Source organism: Eulemur rufifrons, chromosome 18 (assembly GCF_041146395.1).
Source record: "Eulemur rufifrons isolate Redbay chromosome 18, OSU_ERuf_1, whole genome shotgun sequence".
Taxonomy (NCBI): Eukaryota; Metazoa; Chordata; class Mammalia; order Primates; family Lemuridae; genus Eulemur; species Eulemur rufifrons.
This window is the reverse complement of record NC_091000.1, coordinates 71213623-71223860: the sequence shown is the minus strand read 5'-3', so window position 1 is coordinate 71223860 and position 10238 is coordinate 71213623. Positions and strand designations below refer to the sequence as shown.

The 10238-nt window shown below is 48.7% G+C and overlaps 1 pseudogene; it reads left to right on the top strand.

Annotated features, from left to right (window-relative positions):
• The first annotated feature begins 366 nt into the window (after nt 1-366).
• LOC138399267 (5S ribosomal RNA) lies at nt 367-484 on the top strand (annotated as a pseudogene).
• The last annotated feature ends 9754 nt before the right edge of the window (nt 485-10238 follow it).

Genomic DNA, 10238 nt, shown 5'->3' with positions numbered 1-10238 from the left:
CTCCTTGTCCTGGCCCTGCCCCCAAGCCCCTCGCCACTGTGCCCTCGCCTGGGGCGGGGGAGGGCCCTCTCTCGCACACTCTCTGGCTCTGGCCCTCCGTCCCCCCCTGGAAGTCTGTCCCCAGGCGCGCGTGCCCGGGTCTGCTCCTTGGGGTGTGGGACGGTGGTGCGGTGCCTCGGTGTTTGCGGGGGGGGGGGGGGGGGTGCGCGTGTGCGCCAGACCTGTCAGTCTCCCCCCTGCCCCATCCCTGCGCCGATAGGGACAGGGGGGTCTAGCGAAGTGCCCGGGCGACGGGAGGGACTGGACTGGGCAGGGAGGGACGCGTAGCTGCTCGGCCTCTTGAGGCGTCTGCGAGCGCCCGCCATGGTCTATGTCCATACCTCCCTGAAGGCGCCTGATCTAGTCTGATCTCAGAAGCTAAGCAGGGTCGGCCCGGTCAGTACTTGGATGGCAGACCGCCTGGGAACACCGGGTGCGGTAGGCTTTCTGCTTTGCCTCTTTTGCTGTCCCCTCTCGGCTGGGAAGGAGGGGGGCCCTCCGCCCTCCGCCCTCCGCGCCCCGGCCTGGCCGGGACCTGGCCCCTGGAGAGAGGGTCAGATTTTAGATATTGAGGCTCAGTCCCCGAGGCTGTCGCCCCTCAGACACCTGTCGCAGGTCCGGGCCTCCGAAACTTCTGATGGACCAGCTCTAAATTCAGGACAAATTCAGGACAATTTCTAAAGTTGTCCAAGTAGACGACCACCTTACCCTACGAAAGGAAAAATTTGCTCATATCCATATATGCAGAAGAATAGAATCTAAACAGTTGGCTATTCATTCATGATAAAATAATTTAAGAATCCAGATGAGAAGACATCTAGAAACACTTTTGAAAAGTCTAAATCTTTAGAAAATATTCTTAAGGATTAAGAAGTGAAAACATTCTTTGGAAAGTCACGAGCAAGACCAGGGTGTTGATGGGAAATTCTTCTATTCAATACTGCAAGAGACACTCTAAAAATATCCTAAAACGAGGTAAAAAGCCAATAGTATATTGGAAAGGAAAATCACCGTATTCATTTTCATCACCTCCTACGGTTCTCAAAATAGAATGTTTGCCCATATGCATGGGAGACCTGTAGAAATCCTAAGTTAGTTCAGCAAAATAGCTCTATATGAAATCAACATTCAATCGATAGTTTGAATATTTCTTATTTCCTACCAAATACACAGTAATGCATGCAATTTTTAAAAAGGATTAACATTCGAAGTCACAGAAAATCTACATCTCGCCTAGGGGGAATAGGTGCCAACTTAGGTGGAAAACTTAGTAAAAACATAAATGGTGGCCCAAATCGATGGAGAGTTAGACCATATTCCTAGATATATGGACACAGAATCCCCAAAATAATTATTTCCCCCAAATTAATAATCAAATTTAAACAGGGTTGTAACTAGAAATTTACAGTCTGTTTCTTTCTCTTTTTCTTTTAATTAGGGAAATGGATATGTTAAAGAATAAGCATTATTATTATATTAAATAGAATTAACTGTACTGAAATTCTACCACTCACCTTATAAAAATGGAAGTTTATTCCTACGTTGGAAGCCACTGTGTATCTTTTTCTGAAGGCATGGAACCAAGAAAACACTTCTCCCAAACAAATCCCATCTCGACTGCCATCATTTTCCTTGCTTTTCCTTTTAAAGGTTTTGCTCTCTATTATATGACTATGTTTATATGAGACATTTTGTTAATTTCACAGTTTATATAATATAAGGGGAACCATTCAGGCTTCATTCTGGGTAACTTGTGTTCCAGGGGAAACCTGTGGTTTGGAGAATAATCCTTGTTTACACACGAAGCTGGAGTTCATCAGAATGACATTGCATGAGTAAGTCAAAATATCTTTATCCGACCATGACTAGGTGCACGTAAACGGGGGTCCTGTGAGCATGACTCTAGGTGTTTCCTGGTCACGTGCGCCCTATCTCCTCTATGGCACGTGCTACTCAGAGAATATGCTTGTACCTAAATTATGCCCGTGTTTATTTATATCCATTTGTGCTAAATTGTTTTCCAAATGGTTCTATAGATCCACCTGCTGTATTGGCAGCGTGCGTGGAAGAGTTCTCACCCTAGCCAACACAGTGACCGGTTTTTTAAGTTTCCTCAATCCGGTGAGTTTGAAATTGTATCTTGCTTCATTTCTTGTTTTGTATCTTCTTGATCAGTAATGAGGATATAGTGTCAAATGCATATTAAGCATACGAAACACAGATATTCTGTAAATATTAACAGTGTGCCAATTATATGTGCTACAGATACCTTGTCCTGTTTGCAACTTGTTTTTTACCCTGTTTATGGTAGCTTTGGAAACTTGTTATGGAAAATTTGAAATATGAACAAAAACAGAAAAGAATAGTGTAACGTACTCATTGCCCTGACTCAAACATCATCAACTCTTGGCCAGATCTCGTTTCTTTTATACCCGCTACCCCTCCTACCTTCAGTTCATTATCCCCTTCATGATATCCCTTCATCGGCAAAAAGCCAATATGTTTCTCTCAAATGAACGTAGAGACTTTCCTCTTTAGATATCATCACAGCAATATTATTCCATCTGAAAATTTAACCGTATGAGATAGAACAGCAAGTACTCAGTGTCAGCGTTTTCCTGAGATCCATGGACTCACTCCAGTCTGAGTGAATCTAGTCCAAATACAGTACATATACTGCGACTGGTTGAGCTGTCTTTTGAAAGATTGTCCGTACATCCCAAATAGTTGGGGGTAGCCCTGGTTGTCACCATTTCACTTTGTTTCCTGCTGCTGTCCACAGTGACCTGAGTTCTTTTTGCATTGTTATGGATTTAATCGTGGATTTAAACATATTTAATGCATTTCAATATCTTGCCATTATTAGACTTACCGGTGATCACACTGTCCTGCGTTTGGCACGTGGGAGTCTACTCACTCTGGTTCCTGTGTCTTTTGACTTGACCCTCATCGTGTTGGATATCATAGCGTCCAGATTCCTAGTGTAAGAAGCGTCAATTTTGTGCCCCAGACTTGAAGACAGCTGTGTCTCCAAGAGTCTTGGGACCATGTTATAACAATGGTTTGTTGAGACCACGATCTAGATGCTAGCGAAATTCGCTACTATTGGGTTTGTACCCATTTCTCAGCATTTTCCGTGGAAAAACTAAAAGCAAAACAAAAGAAAATCTTATTAAAGAAAAACAGATGGAGTTTCCACTGATAATCCATATTCAAACAGAGAGCTAAGAGTTTTTTCCTCTACTTTACTGATTTTACCTCTTTCTCTCACACCCAAATTCCCAGTTCTCAGAGACACCAAGATCATTTCTTCTTTGCAGGATCTCACAGATTAATCGTATCCATTCCCAGTAGAACCGTGGACTACTTACTACTGCATGAAGCATGAAAGGCAAGGAAGGAACTTCCTACTTTTCTGGCTCCCCTGTGAAAATCTAAGAGCTGCTGTCAGCTGAAGCCAGTCTGCTCATGTCCAAGGAGCTCTGAGCCATGTTATACTCCTTTGGAATATTTCCCTGGGCCTTCATGTGAGCTCCTGCAGTTTGTAGAATCTGATAAGTCACACATTGTCCTCCGTTTGTGTCCTCAGTGTTGTCAATCTAGTTGATAGTGAGTGTTTGATTTTTGTTTTCATTTCTCTATGTATTTCTCCAAAGGTCTGGAATCTTTAATATATAGCAGCTCCTGAGCAAGACTTTGAAGGATATGGAGCTGCAGGATGGTGCGGGGTGGCGGGGGAGGGGTGGCAGGGGGCTGGGCTTGGAGGGACCTGTAGCAGCTGGGCCTCTTGAGGCATCTGGGGATGGCCACCTGTCTAGGGCCATACCGCCCTGAAGGTACCCGATCTTGTCTGATCTCTGAAGCGAAGCAGGGTCAGGTTGGTTAGTACTTGGGTGTGATACCACCTGGGAATACCAGGTGCCTGTAGGCTTTTGCTTCTTCCTTTGGCCTGCACTCCTGCGGGGGCAAGGAGGGACCCTCCGCCCTCCATGCCTGCCCTGGCTCTCGCTCCTGCCCTGGAGAGAGTGTCAGGAGGAAGAAAGGTACATCCTTCCAGAAAGCCCCTTGGTGCTGCAGCATGATCCTAACCTGGGCATCTGCTGTGCAGAGAAGCGTGGTGCATGGTCATTGTGGTCAATGGATCTGTCTGCCTTCCTCTCCCTCACCCTGTCTCTCTCTTTCTCTCTCTCTCTGTCTCTCTGGTTCTCTTCCTGGCCTGCCTTCCCCAACCATGGGCTGTATTTCTGATTCAGGTCGTTTTAGGAAAACAAGTTGCCCAACTAGAAGCCTCTCCCTGCCCCCTGGTGGTAAAAAGAGAATAAAGCATAGTCTCGTGGCCACTACCCCCACCCCACCTCTGAGCTCCAGAAACACCTACCCAACCAAGAAAGCACCTGAGAAACCACTGGTCAGATGTTTGCCCTATGACTCTCAGCAACCTGGAGGTCAGGAGGCCTCTTTTCTGGGAATAGCAGTTAGGGGATAATCCTCACATTTAGGACTTGAGCCATGGAAAAGCCCACCCCTGCCCCCAGCTGGCCCCACCTGCTTGACTGCAGCCTCATCCGCACTCTCTCCAGGCTCAGGCCTAACTCTCAGCCCCAGCCCCGACTCTCAGCCGCAGCCCCTGGCTCTAGAGATCTTCTCATGTCCAACAGGCCAGACAGGCAGAGAATCAAAAGTAGCCTGACAAGAGAAGACTGCGGGACAGCCAAGGCCTGGTCAGGGGAGCCAGGTCTGGGGAGGAAGTGACTGCACCTTTCTCCCAGGGAAAGGGCTGCCTGCTCTCCCGACCCTTCGGCCTTGGCCTTTGAAAACCTAAAGCTACTTCCCTCCCTGGAGCAAGTGCTGCAGAGGCTGGGGGACCTGAGAATGAGCCAGGTTGTCTCTGCATCTCTGCATCTCTGCAAGTAGACTGTGACCATGGCCCTGGAACCTAGCATTGCCTTGACAATGTCCACAGCTGAATCCAACAGGTAAGAGCAGGGACTGAGCAGCAGGCCAGGCAGGAGACTTCAGGGGACCCTGGCAGGCTCTGGGTTCCTCTTGGCATCTTGGGTTCCCACTGACCTCTAGGATTAGACACAGGAACACTCAAGGGCAGGAAAAAAAGGATTTTTCTGAGGACCTTTCAATACATGTACCATGATTATTTTGTGAGCAACCAAGTTATTTCATAATTTTAAGTCTTGCAGCTAACAATGGAGTTTAAAAAAATGCCTACTCTGCTCAAAATGTCCCATCCCATTAAAAAAAGTTTCTCTCTCCACTATTCCCTGTTTCTGGAAATGTTATCAGCTCTACTGAGGATACTGCAACAGGCCTGCACTCCTGCAACACAAAGTTACTTGAGAAATAGTTATTGATATAGAGAGTTTAAACACAGTAAGAAGGAAAGATCAGGACATGGGCCTTCATTTCCAGAGAAGAGGGACCTGGGCTGGGCACAGAATTTTAGAGCATCACAACAGACTAATAATTTTCTCATGAGGAAACTAAGGCCCCAGATCCCTTAACCGCTGAGACTACCAGCAGAGCAAAAGCCACATACACGGTGCCAGGGCTCCTCCAAGCCTGTGGTGCCTTCTCCATGCCACTCAGTGTCTCCTCTGAGCCAACAAGGTGAGTCACAGCACCGGGGCAGACCTGACTGACTGTGGGAAACAGCTGTGGTGACTGAAAAACTCTCTACCGGGGCCCCATCCCAGTGTCTCCCCGTGCCCACCTCCCACAGGATCTGGCTCTATGTCAAGCCCTGCTCCTCTGGCTTGGCAGAGGCCCCCAGGCAAGTTGGGTGTGGAGGAAGTGCCAACATCACACTCTGAGGTCACCTCCTAGCCCTGCGTACCCCGATGCCCTGCCCCCACCCAGCTCCCCACGTCTCTGAGAGATGTCTGTGAGCTCATAATGCTGGCCATGACCTCACTGCTCCCTCTGCCTCCCCCACTCTCCATACGGATGAATCTTACCCACCTTTAACCTTCAAACTGGCCTCAAATGTCACCTCCTCCAGCCTCAAGTCCACTTGGAACCAACCTTCCCGCAGTTGAGAATGTGGAACATTCCTACAATTTCTCTTGCTCTTTCCGAGGACTTGGCCTTCCTCGGTGTGCAATCCTACCCCCTCATCTATTTTCTCCACTATTTAGCAAGGTGCCTTTTCTACTAAGAGCATTTGGGTAAGTGCCCATTAAATTTTCAAAAGCAATGAGAGGCAGAATGTCCTGGTCACTCATCTGTTTGCTTAACCTCACATCCTTTACAGTTAGTTCCTCTGAAAAAATAACTTCAGTTCTCACAACTATGATGCAAACTCTTTCTTGCAATTGTATGACCCTCAAACCAAAATGAATCAACTCAAAAAATCCCAAACTTCTATGTGGTCTACTGGTTTTTGGGGAGACGCCCAGAGGGCCAGACCTAAAGGTTTGCTGGGTTTTTAAAAAATCTCTCCTAGTCTGATAGTACCATTTAAAAGCCCAAATCCCACACATCTGCTCCAAAAGTATTCCTAAATGACCTTGAACCTTCAAGGTATGTCTCACCTTTACAAGATGATAAATGATACGGGGGGAAGTGAAAAACCCAATCAGCGAGGTAGGGGAAGAAGCAGACAGACAGGCCAAGGGATTAATGGCAGCAACATAGAGTAAGCCAGAAGCAAAGTATACCCCCAGTTAGAGAAGCCTCAGGGGCATGCACAGCCCAGAGAGAGCAAGCCAGAGAGGGGTCTCGGCGTTGCCTCACCTTCCACTTGTCCGATGGGGGGAGTGCGACCCCATTGGAACGGTTAAGGTTGGACACTAACACCTTCAGAGTGTCCTGAATCTATAGGAGATGAAAAGGGAAAAACAAGGGCAGGGGAGAAAGAAGTGGCTTAGAGACAGGCAAGAAGTTCAGGCATGGAAGAAGAGGTGGGCTCAGGGAAATGAAATGCTGAAGGAGGGAGGAGATCAATACCGTGGCCTGCACCATCCTTCCAAAGGGCTACCTGCTGCTTTGCCAGAGGCAGAAACAAATAGATGGAAAAGTCTCTGAGTGGCACAGCTCTTAGTACGCTCACGGGGCCCTTTCTTCAGGCCCAGGGTGTGAAGGAAATCTGGCAGGGCTCAAGACCCTCACTTCCATTTTAAAACCAGCCTTCCGCATGAGGCTTCACTTGAACAAAGGGGGCTACAGCTAAAAAGTAAGTTTGAAAGACACTGATCAAATCCAACAACATCAACTTATAGAGGAGGAAACTGAGGCCCAGAGGAAGAAGTGATTTTTCTGAAGTTACCCAGCAAGGTGGTGGCAAAAATGGTGTCAAAATTCAGATCTTATCCTAATCCTAGTGCCTGGGGCTCTCTGCACCACACCCTGCTGCAGAGACAGGGAGGGCGAGATGGCAAGTAGCTGTTCTCACTGGCCTCACTTCCCCTTGAGGCTGGGGATGAGGAAAATCAAACAGCAACTACCATTTATTGAATGTCTACTCTACACCAGGCCCTGAACTAGGAATTAATATAAAAACAACAAAAAAACCTTATTTAAGCTTCTATAAGTGTAAATAAAACATTACCCCTGTTTTACAGGTGTGAAAATAGAGGCCCAAAGAGACCAAACAATTTGCCCTAAATCCCGAGCAGAAGGAGAGGGAGGATTCAAACACAGAATTCTCACCCAGTACCCGAAACTTTTTCCACAATCTTAACCAGTACTCCTTACTTCCTTCCCCTAAGCCCCTGTCCCGGGGGGCCTGGCCAGCCAAGACTCACATGCTCAGGCGGGCAGCAACCATCATCAGGAACAGTTGTTTCAGAACTACTACCATTTTTAACTTTTTTCTTTTTGTTCGTTATATAAGACGATGGGAGGTTTTGCTTCAGTTGATACTCTGCCAACTGTGGGAAGGAAAAGCAGTAATACTTGTGAGGACCGTGAGCCCATACAGTCCCATCCTACCTTACAGCTATTTATTTATTCATTTTTTACTTTGCAGTTTTTACAAAAGACTCTCACTGTGTACACCATCTGATTTCATGCCACCCACAGCCGTACAAGGTGTTGTAATGATCACTTGATGGCTGAAATGGACTGATGACACGGCTTTAAAAAAAAAAAGGCAATAATGGAATTTAAATTCAGTCTTCTGACTCCAAGCTCCAGGGTTTTGCCATGAGTCTGCAGCAGCCAGGGGGCAAAACCAAAGGCAGAGGTAGAAAGCAAGCATTCAGTAGGCAGGAAGTGTGCATGGTGTGCCTTGGAATCAGACCGCGGGGCCCTTTCTTGCACATCTGTCAGGGCTGCACCCCAGGACATCCCCAACTTCTCAATGTAACCTAACGCAGAGGATGGTGAAGGCACACCCCTCGTGAATCCAGGACAAGCCAAGCAGCATTTCAGAGAGAAGACTATTGTAATTTTACAAATCTATGCAAACATCATCCGTAAGTACCTTAGCATTATCTCTCTCTCAAGAAAATCAGGCAAAACTGATGCTTCAGGAAGATACCCCACGTTAATCCCGTGGCACTCAGAGAACCCCAGGTTGAGAAGGGATTTGGGGAAGATCAAGGCTGTGAAGTTCAGTTTCCCAGGATCTGTTCTACAGAAGGTAAGTAGATCTCATGCCAGAGCACTGAGTGAATGTGATGTAGAGAACTTGGGAAAACATTGTAAAGTCTCTCTGGAGAGTGGAAACCTGGGAGAAAACCAAACCAAACCCGCTCTCCCATTGCCACCCAGAGACACTGTCAACGTTTTGAGCTTGTTGGTGAAGTGTAGGATTTTCATACTGCCAACGTCTAAGTTAAGGGAGCAAGGGAGGCGGAAACCTCTCAGTCCTAAATTCCATAGTCCTTAGTCCCCTTCCAGCTGGAAATTCATGCTACAGAGAAACCAGAAAGGGAGTGAAAACCCTTAGAGGGGTACTGGGTCCTAAGATCAAAGGCCAGGCTCTCCGCAGTAATGACAGTTCCCAGAGGGGTTGTGATATAACTACGTTCCACTCCCGCCTCCCTATGCCCCAGTCTCTGCTCCGCTGTGGGGGAGGGGAGCGCAGGGCTGGGACCCAGGTCCTTGGAGACTGGAGCCCTCAGAGCCCAGGGAGGGCGGGTTTGGGGCAGTAGGAGAAGAGGGCTGAGTCCAGAGCGGGGAGCCCAGGGAGTCCCCAGCCCAAAGTCACCGTGGGGCAACTGGTGAGGGCGGGGGCTAGGCTGGTGAAGGGGTGGGGCTGTCTGAGAAGACTTTGATGAGGGGAGTCAAGGGGCACTGTGGGGATAGCCCTGCGTGTATCAGGCGTGGCACAGACTCTCGCCAGAGTCCTGCCATGGGAGGGAGCCTCGGGCTGGGTCTGGAACCGCGACCCAGCGCATTTTACCTTTTTCCTGGCCCTGGCCAATGTTTGCTGTCCAGCGTCTTCCGACATCCCGTGGGGCGGGGGGAGGGTAAATACGGGATCTACAGGATCGCCTTGTGAGATCCCCACAACCACTGTGAAATCCCTTCCACTAAGCACTGGGTACTCGCTTCTGCTCACTACCACACAGAAGTGCAACTGAGCCAGAACAGGGGGTACCAGGGCAACACTAGGAAAACACCTGCGTGGGCGTGGCCCAAATGCTCCCAGCCCACTGGTCAATGAGGAAGATGAAAGCAAAGGGGCGTGGCCAGGCAGCCAAGGGGCCCGGGAAATGCAGTGGCCTCACAATATAAGCAGTGAAAGTGCACAGTCGCTGTCCCTGCCCACTCTGGGGAGGGGAGGGGTGGGACTGGCTCTTGCTGGGTTCCTGTTCCAGAAATCACTTCCAGAGACCCCCATTCAGTCCTCCAGACGCTCCCTCTCTCAGAACCCTCCTTCCTCAAAGGTCACTTCCCTGATCCTGGGAGTGTATCTGCCCCACTCCCAGGTTGGTCCAGCCCCTCCGGCACTCCTGCTTCCCAGCTGCTCTTCCTCCAGCCCCCCCTGCAGTACCCCTTTCCTCTGAGAGCAGGCTTTCGTCCAACGAGCATCTCCCCTGGGATTCCTCTCCAGGACTGAACCAGGACTTAACTGAAGTTCCCCGGGGACTGTCCAATCCCCTGTGAGTATGTCTGTGCCCCCTGCCCCATCATCCATGGTGTAAGTCACTGATGTTCCCAGTGCTCCTCTCCATCCCCACAGCAGACCTACTTTGCTGAGAACCTCCAGGGCACTTCTGGATCCCTCCCCTTCCTTT